The sequence below is a fragment of the Juglans microcarpa x Juglans regia genome, chromosome 5D (genome assembly GCF_004785595.1).
Source record: "Juglans microcarpa x Juglans regia isolate MS1-56 chromosome 5D, Jm3101_v1.0, whole genome shotgun sequence".
Classification (NCBI taxonomy): Eukaryota; Viridiplantae; Streptophyta; class Magnoliopsida; order Fagales; family Juglandaceae; genus Juglans; species Juglans microcarpa x Juglans regia.
The window spans coordinates 28,110,496-28,123,430 of record NC_054602.1 but is presented as its reverse complement, the minus strand read 5'-3'; positions in this window follow the sequence as shown (position 1 = coordinate 28,123,430).

The window sequence follows — 12,935 nt, the reverse complement described above, 5'->3', positions numbered from 1 at the left end:
AGGTCGATGTGGCCGCCCGCAAGCTGTTGAGGGTGGGCCTTCCGATGATGACACCACTAGAAAGTCGACCATGATTGAGGTAGTGCAGAGGGTGCTGCCTGCGAGGACCAATAGTGCGATTTTTCCCACAAGATGAACCATATTCTTGGAGAAGCCCTTCAGCGGCATGGGGGCTGGACGCAGTCGAGCAGCATCTAATCCCATCCAGGTGAAAGCTTCCTAGAACAGGATGTCCGTGGAGCTCCTGTTGTCAATGAGGATTCTCCGGGTGGTGAAGCTGGCAACCAACTTGTTCACCACCAAGCCATCATCGTGGGGGTACAGTACCCCTTCTTCGTCAACCTCCCAAAGGAGATGACCTGAGTCGGCTCGCCCCTTTGGTGTTGGTGGGGTGGTATTCCGCCGAATATGATTCATGGTACCGAGCTCGCCTAGCATGTGCCTTTTTGCTTAAGGAGGAAGTGCTCCCACCTGCGAATCCTCCCGCTATGGTCTGGATTTCACCGAATGGAGGTCCCCCCTCGTGGTGGTGAGCAGGGGCGATCTTGTTGTGGCCTTCATGTTGGTGGTCGTTGTCGAGGCTTTATTCCCTTCTGTGCCGGTCGACTCGGCCCATGCTCTTTTCCCTCCTTTCCTACTCCAGTCTTCGGGCAGGTGGATAACATTGCCTCGTCCATTCTGCCTGGACCCTTCTCCCTTGTTAGGAGAAGTAGTCTTCAGTATTATGCGAGGTGGACCTGTGGTATGTGCAGTAGCGGTGGACAATGCTTTGGTCATGGTCTTTGTGGGCAGTGGAGGTGTTGGCCTCGTGGATGGTAAACGGGGGTTGGTGAAGCGAGGTCTGGGCCCCCTCGTCGGAGCTTCCTCCCTTGTCTTGTCATGGGAGCTCTTTTCTAGCTTCTCGTGGACCTTAGCTTTAGCTGGGGCCCTTGCCTTCCTCTCCACTCACTCCAGCTCCCTCTTCCTTGGTTCTGTTAGGACTCGAAGAGTGTCTTCGGGGTTAATGAAATTGTCAACTTGGTCTATAAACTCCCGCAGCATCACGTGAGTCCTTCTTGCCAGCTCGGCCATGAATTGGGATCGTGGCCAGACCCCTCCCAAAAGCACCGCCAGGATTATCTTCTTGTCCTGGTCATCATTGGTCATGCACTCCCTGTTGAGCCGGGACAGATTTGTCTTCAGACCTTCCTCCTCTCCCTGCTTGATGGTGAGGAGGTATGCTATTGGGCATCGCCTTCTTCAACTTGACATGAACTAGGTCAAAAAAAGGCGAGCCAGCTCGCCAAAATTGTCTATGGAATCGGGTTCCAAAGACCTGAACCATACTCATGTTGGTCCCTTTAGGGTCAGCGGGAATGCCCTGCATGCCACCTCCCTTGAAAAACCATGCAATGTCATGTGAGCCCTAAAGGTTTCCAAGTGCTCAAGGGGTCCCTCCCTCTATTGTACATCTCCATCGTGGGGACCCTGAACTTTGGTGGTAAGGGCACAACCATCACCTCTTTCATACTTTCCGTTGAGATTACGGAGCTCGTCTTGCATGTTCTTCCTCTCCTCTTCCATGTTTGCTCCAGTTCCTGTGTTTTGGGACCCCACGTGCTCGCTATCGCTGGGCTCTGCCTCCTCGTTTTGCCCTTGTTAAGGTTTTTTGAGTTCCTCATTCTCTTGGTGGATTTTTTGCACCTCGCTGGTCAATTTCGTCACCCAGTCCTCAATAGCTTCCAGTCTTACTTCCATGACTTCTTCTGTGTCTCTTCTGAGTTGTCTAGAATGGATTGTCATAGGCATACAAAGTACACGCAAGATCTATAAGGATCCCACAGACAGCGCCACTATTAACATTGTGTTTCGTACGCCCTTGGGCCATGTTCCAACAACTCAAGTTTTTAAAACTACGCTTGCAAAAATAGAGAAGAAAGAAACTGAAAGTTTGTAAATAATGAAAGAGTGTAAGGATCAGATTTTTTCTCGAACCTGGAAGTTTTAATTTATACCAGGAGTCTGGTGCCGGGGGGAAGCGGTGAAGATTGTGTCTGCGCCCATGGAGTTCGCATTTTTTTTACTGTTTCTTTTCTCAGTGTCCTTTAATGCGGCGTGCCTCTACGACGGTGTCATTAATGTGGCATGTAGCTCAGGTAGTGATATCATTAATGTGGCATGGTTCCTTGATTTGCCTTACCCCTCTTATGTCTTTGGTGGTTTGTCGATATCTCACTATCAGAGGATCGAGAGTTTTCCTTACTTCCCGCCCATTAACGTGGACATGTACTCAAGGGCTGGACGTTTTTCAATGGGCTTCCAGGACGGCTAGTCCTATCCCCTGCAGTTTGCTCTCTCATGGAGGTTGCGTTCGGGGGGTCTACTTGTGGGCCGGGCCAAAGAGTCTATTCGTTCTGGGCTGGACCTTCGTTTCTTATTCACTTAGTTACCCTCCTCAAGCCCAGTAAGATAGGGGGACCCCTTACACACATGTTCAGTGCGATGAACATTAAAGTTCTAGGCCTCTACGTCTGAATCCTGTAAATTTGAGCACGTATCTTTATCATTTCTCAAATATTAATCCCATTACTTAAAATTAATTTGTCAAATGGCAGTCAATTGTTTTAGTCAAAGAAGTGGATAGTTTCTCAATTTTATTGATTACTCTCATTTATAAAGGATGAATACCTTGTACAAAAGCGAGCTTGAGGGTTACATTTGGAACTTTAAACTAAACTCCTAAAACCTATATAGAAATTATTAAAACAAGAAAATATTTGCTAATAGGAATCTATAAGAGGAATAAACAACTAATGCTTGAGGTTGGGAATACCTGCATAATCTAAAGCAACAAGACCAGCAATATGTTTAGGAAGTTGTAAAAGAGAAGAGAAACTTACTATATTACCATGTGTATTGAATGAGTCAAGACTATCTGCTCAAGCACTGCACTCCTTGTAAACATGATAGGTTTTAAAAGAGAAATAGTTTTTAAGATGCAAAATATCATTCCAAATATAAAAAAAAAAAAAAAAATGCCAAGGGAATTAAACCAATTAACCAAAACCTTAGAGTTCGATGCCACAATATGGTCTGACACATCCAGTTGGTAGCAAAAAGCAAGCCAATCTTTAAAGCTGAAAGCTCAGCAAAAGTGCTAATGCCAGTGCCCAAAAACCAAGAAAACCAAGCAATATTTGAGCTATTAGAGGCCATGCCCCACTTCACAAGGAAATGCCTCTTAGTTCTAATGGTGGTACTGAAATTATGAAGAGGCTTGAGGACCGAAGCATTGGAACGAGAAAATAAGAACTTTGGCTTTAGCAAGGGGTTGAGATCACGTAGCCATTTGTTGATCTTGTAAATGATAGTACTAACACTAGTGTGGCTATCTTCAAATCTACCCGTGTTCCTAGTTAACCAAACCTCGCAAAGAATAAAAGAAGGCAACAAGCAGTGAGCAAGTGGAGTTGATCAAAGCCAAGAAAAAAGGACCACCATTGAATAGTGTTATACTTCCAACTGCTAGAGGCGATATGCGTATGTCCAAAGATAGAGGCAAAATGAACCCACACCTTCTTAAAGGGGAACAATTAGCGAAGAAATCATTGTCAGTCTCCACGACGCCATCAAAGCAAGAAGAACAATTAGAGATAAGGGGAATTTCACACTGTTGGACCTTGTCATTGAGGGCGACACATTACGAAGACAAAGTTCTTAGTGGAGATGCCATGACACCAAATAAAAGACACAAAAGGGAAGATAGAGGAGTGGTCTCTAAAAGGGTTCCAAGCAGATTTTGAGGTAAAGTTTCTATCTCGAGTATTTTTCCAAACATTAGTATCAGAACTCAGTTTAAGGATCACAAGGGAATTGCTAACTTCCTATAGTAAAGAGTTGCCACCAATGCTCAAGAGATTATTAGTGATCCAACCAGAGGTAGAACAAACATATTTAAGAGTTAGGGTAGGGGTGGAAATTGGGAAACCTTTCTGAGCTAAATAGTCGTTGCTAGCCCAATTGTCATGCCAAAAGTTTAAATCACCCTCTAGGATGTTACGACTTTCAAGATGGATAATAGAGAGAAAATTACAAATGATTTTCCAAGAGTAAGAATGGATAATTTTGGCCACAAGAAGGTTTAAGGAAATGACGTTAGTCATATACTTTTAATGCAGGATTTGGCCCCAAGGAGAGTTAGAACATAGAAGTCTCAATTTACAATGGAGTGCTTAAATGATATCATGCAGGTTCCTGATACCCAAACCACCTTCCAAGCGAGGTCAACAAATACGATTCCAAGAAATCTATTTTTCTTGGAGTATACCTCTGTTTCCCACATAAACAATTAGCAGAATCTTTGAGAATGGAACCAATGACCTTTAGGGATTGAGCATAGAGAGGATATGAGTTGGGATGGAGGATAAGATAGATTGTTAAGAGTAAGTTCACCTCTAATAGATAAGAGATTATCTTTCCATCCAACAAATTTTCTTTGAATCTTGGAGAGAATTGCATCATAGGCAAAAATGGGGATCTTCCCATAAGAGAAAGGAGAGCATAAGTGGTAGGGAAGTAGCCTACCCTAAACCCTGCGGTAGTTTCAATGATGTGCCTACGAGATCTAGGGACCCAAAAAACAAAGCTAGAAAAGAGTGACATTACCTTCACTTAAACCGAATGAGGAAAGAACATGAGAAAGATAGCTCCAGTTGTAATAGTCCGCCATAAATTCAATCGTGAAATCCTAGAAAGATTTCACAATTTGAGCAATTGTTGGGTTTTAGTTTGTTAGCTTAGTCAGTTTCTTACCCGTTATCGTGTCAGAAAGGCAATTTTATTTATTTGAGGTAGTTAGGAGTATTAGATTGAGAAAATGTTTGCGCCATTAGTCTTAGTTGATTATGTAGGATTTGACGGCACAATACTATAGTTTTCATTTTCTAGATGATAACTGTTTGAAAACGCCTTTTGATTTCTTTGAGGCACTTAGCAGTCAAATTTAGAAAAACTAATTGCACAACTAGCTTCGTAAGACTATTTAGGATTTTATGGTGCAATGTTATTTTTGCCTTTTTCGGAGTGAATAGTAACATTCGTGATAGGGCATGTGGCATCCAGTTCAGTCGATTTTCAAATCATAGTGTCGATTGTCCAAACCGGTCTAGAAAATTTATATTTGGACACTTGACAAGATCTTAGCCACACCTTGTAAATAGTGTAGAACACTTGGCACTAAGAGGAACCATGAAATGGGAATGTGAAGAAAATCAAGCAAAATCAAGCATTGTGATCATACCACCTAAGCTAAAGACTATTCCATCCAACAAATCATTTTTGTGCCAAACCAAATAGGGTTTCAGCCCTAGTGCAATCCCAAACCTTTGAGATCCAATTGAAACTTCAAAACCTTAGTGGAAGCCGAAACCCTAAATGATTTTCCAAACCCTATTTTGGCTGGTTTTAGCTTAGTGATTAATCACTTGATTAAATCACTTCCACATGTTATTAACCACTCAAATTCATGTTATTACACCCTCATTTATTCTTTATACCTTGAAAATTTCATTGGGGCAAGAAAATTTAGATTTGGGCTTGTTAGAAACCAAAAATCTAAACCAAACCCTTTTTAAATCCTAGATGAGGCCCAATCAGTTTAGGCCCATTAAGGCCACCGAAACCCTATTTAAATCCTAAATCAGGCCCAATCGGTTTGGCCCATTATAGCACACCGAAAAGCACTACCAAGCATGACTTCTTGAGGATGTTTCCCCCACTATCCTAGGTGTACTCTTGCCACCATTTTCATCCCAAATAGTAACTAATGGGAGGTCAAACAACCACCCCAAAACCCCCATCACATGGAAGCTTCCAAAGCTAAATACCATGGGTTGCTGCCCACAGTTTTGCTCGTGGTTTTTGTTGACGAAACGACCATCATTTGGTCATCTTCACATCCCCTCTCAGTCCTCTAGTCCTATATAAGTCTTCCATGCCATCCTCTTCATGTTTTTATCACTTTCATTTCACTTTCTTGGAGAGAACTCGAAAGGAGGTTTCTGGTAGTGTTTCTAGCCAATATTGTTTAAATTTTTTGAAGCCTTCATATTCATTTTTTTTCTTTGAGTCTAGTTTCAATTGATGTATGTTTTGTGATTTTTCATGGAGTTTTGGTTGGTTAAAGTAAGTTTGAATAGCTAGAGGTCATACTGTGCGATAGATTAGATGATGTTGGGAGATCTTGATGTTTTGATAAACATTTTTTTAAATTTAGGACTTGATATTGATATGATGAAATGATAACATGTTTTTTTACATGTTATGAGTTGATCCAAAGCATGTTAGCATTTTTTTTTTTAATGAGTTATACATATTTTCTTTGGTGTTGAGACTAGAACACACATTATAGTTTCTGTTTTGAGGTTTTGATGATGTTTGGCTCTTAGAACCTAGTCCAATGGCTATGAAAGTCTGAGAATCATCAGGGGTGGAACTAGGATTTGGTGCGTGGGGGGGGGGGGTGATTAGCAAAGTGTGTCGTATGTAGGGGTGAGTAACAACCGACATTTAAGGTAGCAAAGTGTGTCATCGACATTTAATATTAACCATATAAGTTTGTTATCTAGGGATAAACTAAATTATTAAAGCCACCCATCTAAACCTCTCACTTGACTTTCATCGGACTCAAATGAAAGATAAAAATCAAGATAGAAATAGCCATGTAAGATTTTTTGAAGCAAATGATAAAAATTAAGTAAACAAAGATAAATTTTTTTGTTGAATCTAATATTGAATATTGTAAAGTCTCTACAATATAGATAGAAATAGTTATACGAGATTTGTTGCATTCACTCCTAATTGTTAACTTGATGATAGTATATATGTACTTACTAACAAAACTAATCCAACCAAGCTAGCTAGTGGAAGACTTAAAAGGAAAAGTGTAAATAAATAGGAAAAATGAGGTTGTAAATTTACCAAATAGCTTATAAAAAAAGACCAAGATATTTTATTGCCTCTTATGAGATGTAAAAATAAATAAAAAATTTGAGAATGTGAGATTTTATTAATGACAAAAAATAAGTGTAATTATGAAAAAATTATTAAAAAACTAAAAGAAACCTAGACAACTAAGTACTAAATGAGATTTTTGAAAATGTTTTGGGGGGGCAAATTATCTTTATATTAGGATATCTTTGATAAAACCATGTACTAAAACATATTTTTGAAAAATTTTCAGGTCCGCCCCTGAGAATCATCATATATGAAATTCTTATATGATGATTCTCAAACTTTCATTTATATCATAAGAGAGATTTTTCTTGAACATATTTGATTTGAATAGCCATTGGAAGTATGTTTTGCCTGCAAAGGTTCGGATATGGCTAAATGTGAAGCTTTCGGGATGCTTGAAACTTTTACCATATGATTTTTGGATGTTATGATGGTATCATGTTTAGGACTTGATTACACATCATGTATTTTTGTTCTTTGGGGTTTAGTTGTTGAATATTTTTTATTTGGAGTGTGTGTTCTAAGTCAAGAACACGTGGTACTCGGTTTGGACCATAAGAGCATGCCAAGTAGTTTAAATGTTGATTTTGTGCTCTTGGTTGATGTTCAAGGTATGTTTATCAATTAGATCAAACTTATAAGCATGATAAAATTGATTTTATGAACTTTCGGAGTCCTTGGAGTTTATTGGAAAGGAAATAGTCTAAGTGCATCAAGGAGTTGTTCTAACACTTAATTTTAACATTTTTTTAGCATGAGGAGTTTATGCTTTTTGTGAAATTTATATTTTGTGGTCTTAGTAGGATTTTTTAAAACATATGATGTGATCTTTAGATGTTGCATAAATCAGTTTGAGTATGTGGTTTGAAGTTTGAAAGAATTGCAACAAAAACCAAAACTTTTGCCTTAAGTATGTTTCAATCATTGCTTGGTTTATATGTTTGGGTATTGTTTTAAATTTCTCTGATTTCATATTTGGTTTTAAGACAAAATTTACATGGTAGAACTTGCAGTTTATATGTGAAACCCTTATTTTAGGGACAAAATGATCATTTTTTCATATATAGAGGGGTAAAATGGTAATTTTGTCATAAGTAGGTAAGTTTTATATTTCTAAGTATTTAATGGGATATTCTAGCCCTTAGAAGTATCTCATTTTCCATAAAGCTCCTTAAAATTTTACAAGGCTCCAATAGAGAATAGACAAACGAGAACATAGGGACACAAAAGTTGAGAAACGGGACACTCTACTAGCGGTCTTAATCAACAATGCTTAGGCATCCTGGGCACGACCATGAGTCCAATACATGCAAGAAAAATGAAAAGGATACGTAGGCAGGACAAATCAAAACAAAGATCACTTAAAAACAAACAATCTCCACCAGACAACAGTCACTCAAAAGCAAATAACTATATCAAACAAGAATCATTCAAAGATGAACAATCTCCATCAAGCGAAAATACTCAACAGAAAACAATCTCTGTCAAGAAAAATTTGAAAACAACATCTAAATAGCTTAGTTTTGCATCCCTCAAACTCGCTATTTGAACTTTATTTTCATTAACAAATTTAGTTTTGGAGATTTTTCTCATAAAACTCTTAGACCCCCATTGAATGGATAAGCGACAGACTTTGTTGGTCTTTACCAAAACCAGGTTCGAGCAATCCAGATCTCTAGGGCAAATAAATGGAACAAAGAGGACTCACAATGGCGATCAACCCCACCAGACAAAAAGTTTAAAAACCAGTCACCAGACCCTGAGAACTCGAGCACCGCACAGGCATCTAAAAGTTTTGTCTTCACCATAATAGACCACCCTTGAGTGCTTGCTTGGGCACACTTGATCTTCATTATCACCAAGGCAAGCTTGCCTAAGCCTCAATTGGGTGCCTCTAGCCCTTGTCGTACTCCAGAAAAAAAAAATAGCTAAAAGGGTAAATCCCAACAATGAGTCATATCTAAGCCACACTTGAACACTTTGGAGACCAAACTCTCACCAAACGAAGCTTTCCCCGAGCAACTAGCATGGCAAGCACTTTGCTCCCCGAGCGCAAGCTCACCCGAGAAAATGAGCAAGATGAGCAATGAAACTCCTTGCGGTCCCCCTAACCCCCCCCCCCCTCTCCCGAACAAAACTTTGAATATCAAGCAACTTAGCTCAAGTTTACACATCTCACACTGGTGGTTTGGTTTATTTACACTCATGAGCCTAATTTTTTTGAAAACTTCTCAAGAAAGACGGGCTGCCCTAAACTCAACTACTCAAGCCTCCATGTGGTTGCCCTAGAGTAAAGAACTTAGTCCCCCTATAAAACAGCTAAGCCTAGCAACCTATGCTAGCCAAGTTTTGGAGACCAAGCCTAATATGCCTTTGGCACCATAGTGGTCGAGCAAGCCTCCCACCATAAAGTGGCCTCCCACCAAAAAGTGGTCGAGCAAACCTCCTCCCACAATAGCGTTCGAGCATACCTCCAACATTCCAATAGTTAAGCTTAGCAACATATACAGGCTAAATGTAGGCAACCAAGGCTAACAAATGCAAATGACCGAAGTTAGCCTTTGCCATATAGTAGACAAACAATCTTATCATTGCTTCAATGAGAAATCTTAGCATACGCACATACGATCGGGGCTAATTCTCTCTCACCATAACCACCGCCAGTAGGTCACCTTTAGGAATGAGTTTGATGGGCTCGATAACTACCTATGATGGATCCAAGGGTCAACGTGCTCCCCACCCACTTAGCACAGGTTTACAACAAACAAACTCTAACTATAATGCTAAAACAATAACTTGACCTTGAAATCAACTCAGAGTGCAATCAATCCACTAGCATTGATTAAAAAAAAAAAGATCATTAAATATGAAATATGCGCTTATGCACTCTTCGCTAACTATGAAATATCATATGTGATTATCGGTCATATGCTCGCACAAACAAACAACCTAGAGACCCATCCTCAGGGGCCCTTACAAGGGATTTACAAATCTCCTCAAGGTCCACCCTCGAAGATCTTCGTTCCATCACACAACAATGGAAAATCAAGGAAAATACGCGCTTATTCTTCTACAGTTCTCGTAGACTCTCTCTCTCATGGTTGACTTGTATTGAAAATTCTCAAGACCTTCTTGTTAGACAAGTCAAATTTAAAAATCGCAATCATTTGTTGGATATAAAATGAACTAGGGTCCAGCCCATTAGAAGCCCATTTCCAAGAATAAAAGAAATAGATAAGATAAGGGAGAGATAAAGTTAGAAGAGATTGACTGACATACAAAAAGCTGAAAGTGACATAAGGTATATAAGACTCAGTTACTCAAAAGAAAGAAGGAGGCCTTTATAAAAGGAGAGGACCACTACAAATGTGGGATCAGCTAACAACTCTCTTCAGAAGGAAAGCTTCTTTTTCAACCTCTCTTCAACCTTATTTTCTCCATTGTATTGAGAGTTATATGCAGCCATGAGGAACTGTATGATCATCAAGCATAATGGATTTCACTCTGAAACGACCCGTGAACGTAAGCTTTTATGCAAAATAGGGGTGTAATCGGTCTACTCCAGTTCGGTTGGTGCATAAGGAGATTTTTGGACTGAACCTAAAATTTCGGCCAATCCTTTTCCAAATCAAGACCAAACCAATTATCGCTATAAAACAAACCGGACTGTTAGTTATCGGCTCCGTTGGTCCATTTAGTCCAATTCAATCCAGGCTAGAGTAAAATGGACCAAACATACAAAAAGGGGCACAATTTTTACATTGTTTAATATCAACTATCTAACTTTATTTGCAGATTTGTAATTGAAAATAGCCTAAAAAAAGTTGGAAAATTTATCAAAATTATCTATATCCATCCATGAGAATTAGAAATTGTCATAATAAAGTTAAAAACAAAAAATAAAGAAAATGAAATTGAAAATTGCAATATCATCCAAACACCAAATACATATATGGTCAATGGTGATAGGTCAGATGAAAAATTACATAATTAACTTACACAACTACTATATAAAATAATATATATATAATATTTTGAAAAACTATATGTATACTTTGGTCATTCCGGTCCAAAAAGACCACACAACGGGACTGGATTGAAAATTGAAATTCTAAGATTATATGGACCAAAACCGACCAATATACTTATCGGTCCTTTATATGCTATTACATATTATGCTTTACATAGTAGCAAACCAAAATTATAGCTCTCATGGTCTTTCATACATTTAGTAAACTGAAGTTGCTACTCTCACATGATCGAGCCTTCAGTGAGTGTTTAGTGAGAGTCAAGTGAACTATTAGGTTAGGCTATTTTTGTCACCTTCATGTGATTTCTTCTGTTTCCAAACCTTTCTTTTCCTCGAAGTCCTTCATCTTGAACGATTTTGAATGAGAGAAACATGAGGAATCCTATTTCAACTCTGACTCTCCCACCCCAATCGTTGCTTTTCTTTATATTACTTCAAAAGTAGTTGCTTCAGTTTGAGCCACTAAAATTTTTATGTTACTTTTTATTTCTCAACGAATGAACAACATATTCTTCCAAATATCCTAACTATTATTAGCATGATATTTGGGAATCTCATTGTTATGAGTCAAACAAGCATGAAATTTATGCTTGGGTATTCATCCATAGGTCAAATCAAATTTGTGATTATTGGAATAATCGTAAAGCACTTAAACGGTGAATATGCAACTTATATGCTGGCCAGGTTTATGTTATTAATTTCCTGGCTTGGATATTGGCAAAAATTGAATGAAGCTTTAGGGCTCTATTGGATACTTTGAATATCTCAATATATCAGTGAATGTAGGGTTGCCCAGATGACTAACACAAGGGGTGAATTGGGTTGTATTTAAAAATTAACAATTATAAACTAAATACACAATATAAATATGAACAAAATACGAAACAGTAGTAAATATAAATAGTAAGCGTAAGAGAGAAGCAAACTTAGTATTTTAACGAGGTTCAGCCCCACTACCTATGTTCTCGTCTCAAGCTAACCCTTGAGGATTCCCAGATTCACTATTCAACCTCCTTCAGGTGGAGATAAAAATCTATTACACTTTTGAACAGTACCACTACACAGAATCCGTGTAGAACACCCTCTACATTTGCAATCACCTTGCCCGTGGTGTTTCAACTATTCACAGTGTAGAACACTTTCTACACGCACAAGAGTTATACACACCATTTTACTGATGTAAGAGCTGATAGTTGGTAGATTATCGGAGAACACTCCTTAATGAGTGAAATGAAAACAATACAACGCAAAACTATATCTCTAAAAATGAACAAGAGTTAAGGCTCAGTGCTTAGAGAAGAGAGATTGAAAGCTTTGAATGAATGTAGTAAAGCTTACAATTGATATGTGTATGTTCTTGTTGTAAATTTAAAAATCTCAATCGAGCTAGTTTTAGGCATATGAGACTTCATTTTCAAATTTATAAAGATTCACATGTCAAAAAGGAGCACTACTCACTTTTCAAAAGTTTCAAAAAAAGTTTCTCTATTTTGCAATTGTCAAAGATAATATCATTCATTTTTCAAATTTTTTAAACCAAATCTTCTACTTTTCGCATATGACAAAATGTGTCTTATTTACTTTTCAAATTTTCAAACAAAATTATCGACGTTTTGCATATGTCAAACATAGCATCTATCCCTTTCCAAGTTTTTCAAATTTATCAACATGTGAGAGATAACAATCAATCATCTTTCAAATTTTCAAAATTTAAACTTTTAATTTTTAAATATATCATGCACATGTAAAAATGCAATTTGATGCTGTATGAGAAAATATTAATTTTAAGCCTTAATCCAATTTCAAATTTTTTAAAGATGTACAAAATTACTCTAAGAACTTTATTTGTGAGCTTGTTACATTTCTTGCTCATGCTTGGTTTATTGATGTGATTGACTCCATTGTGTAGATA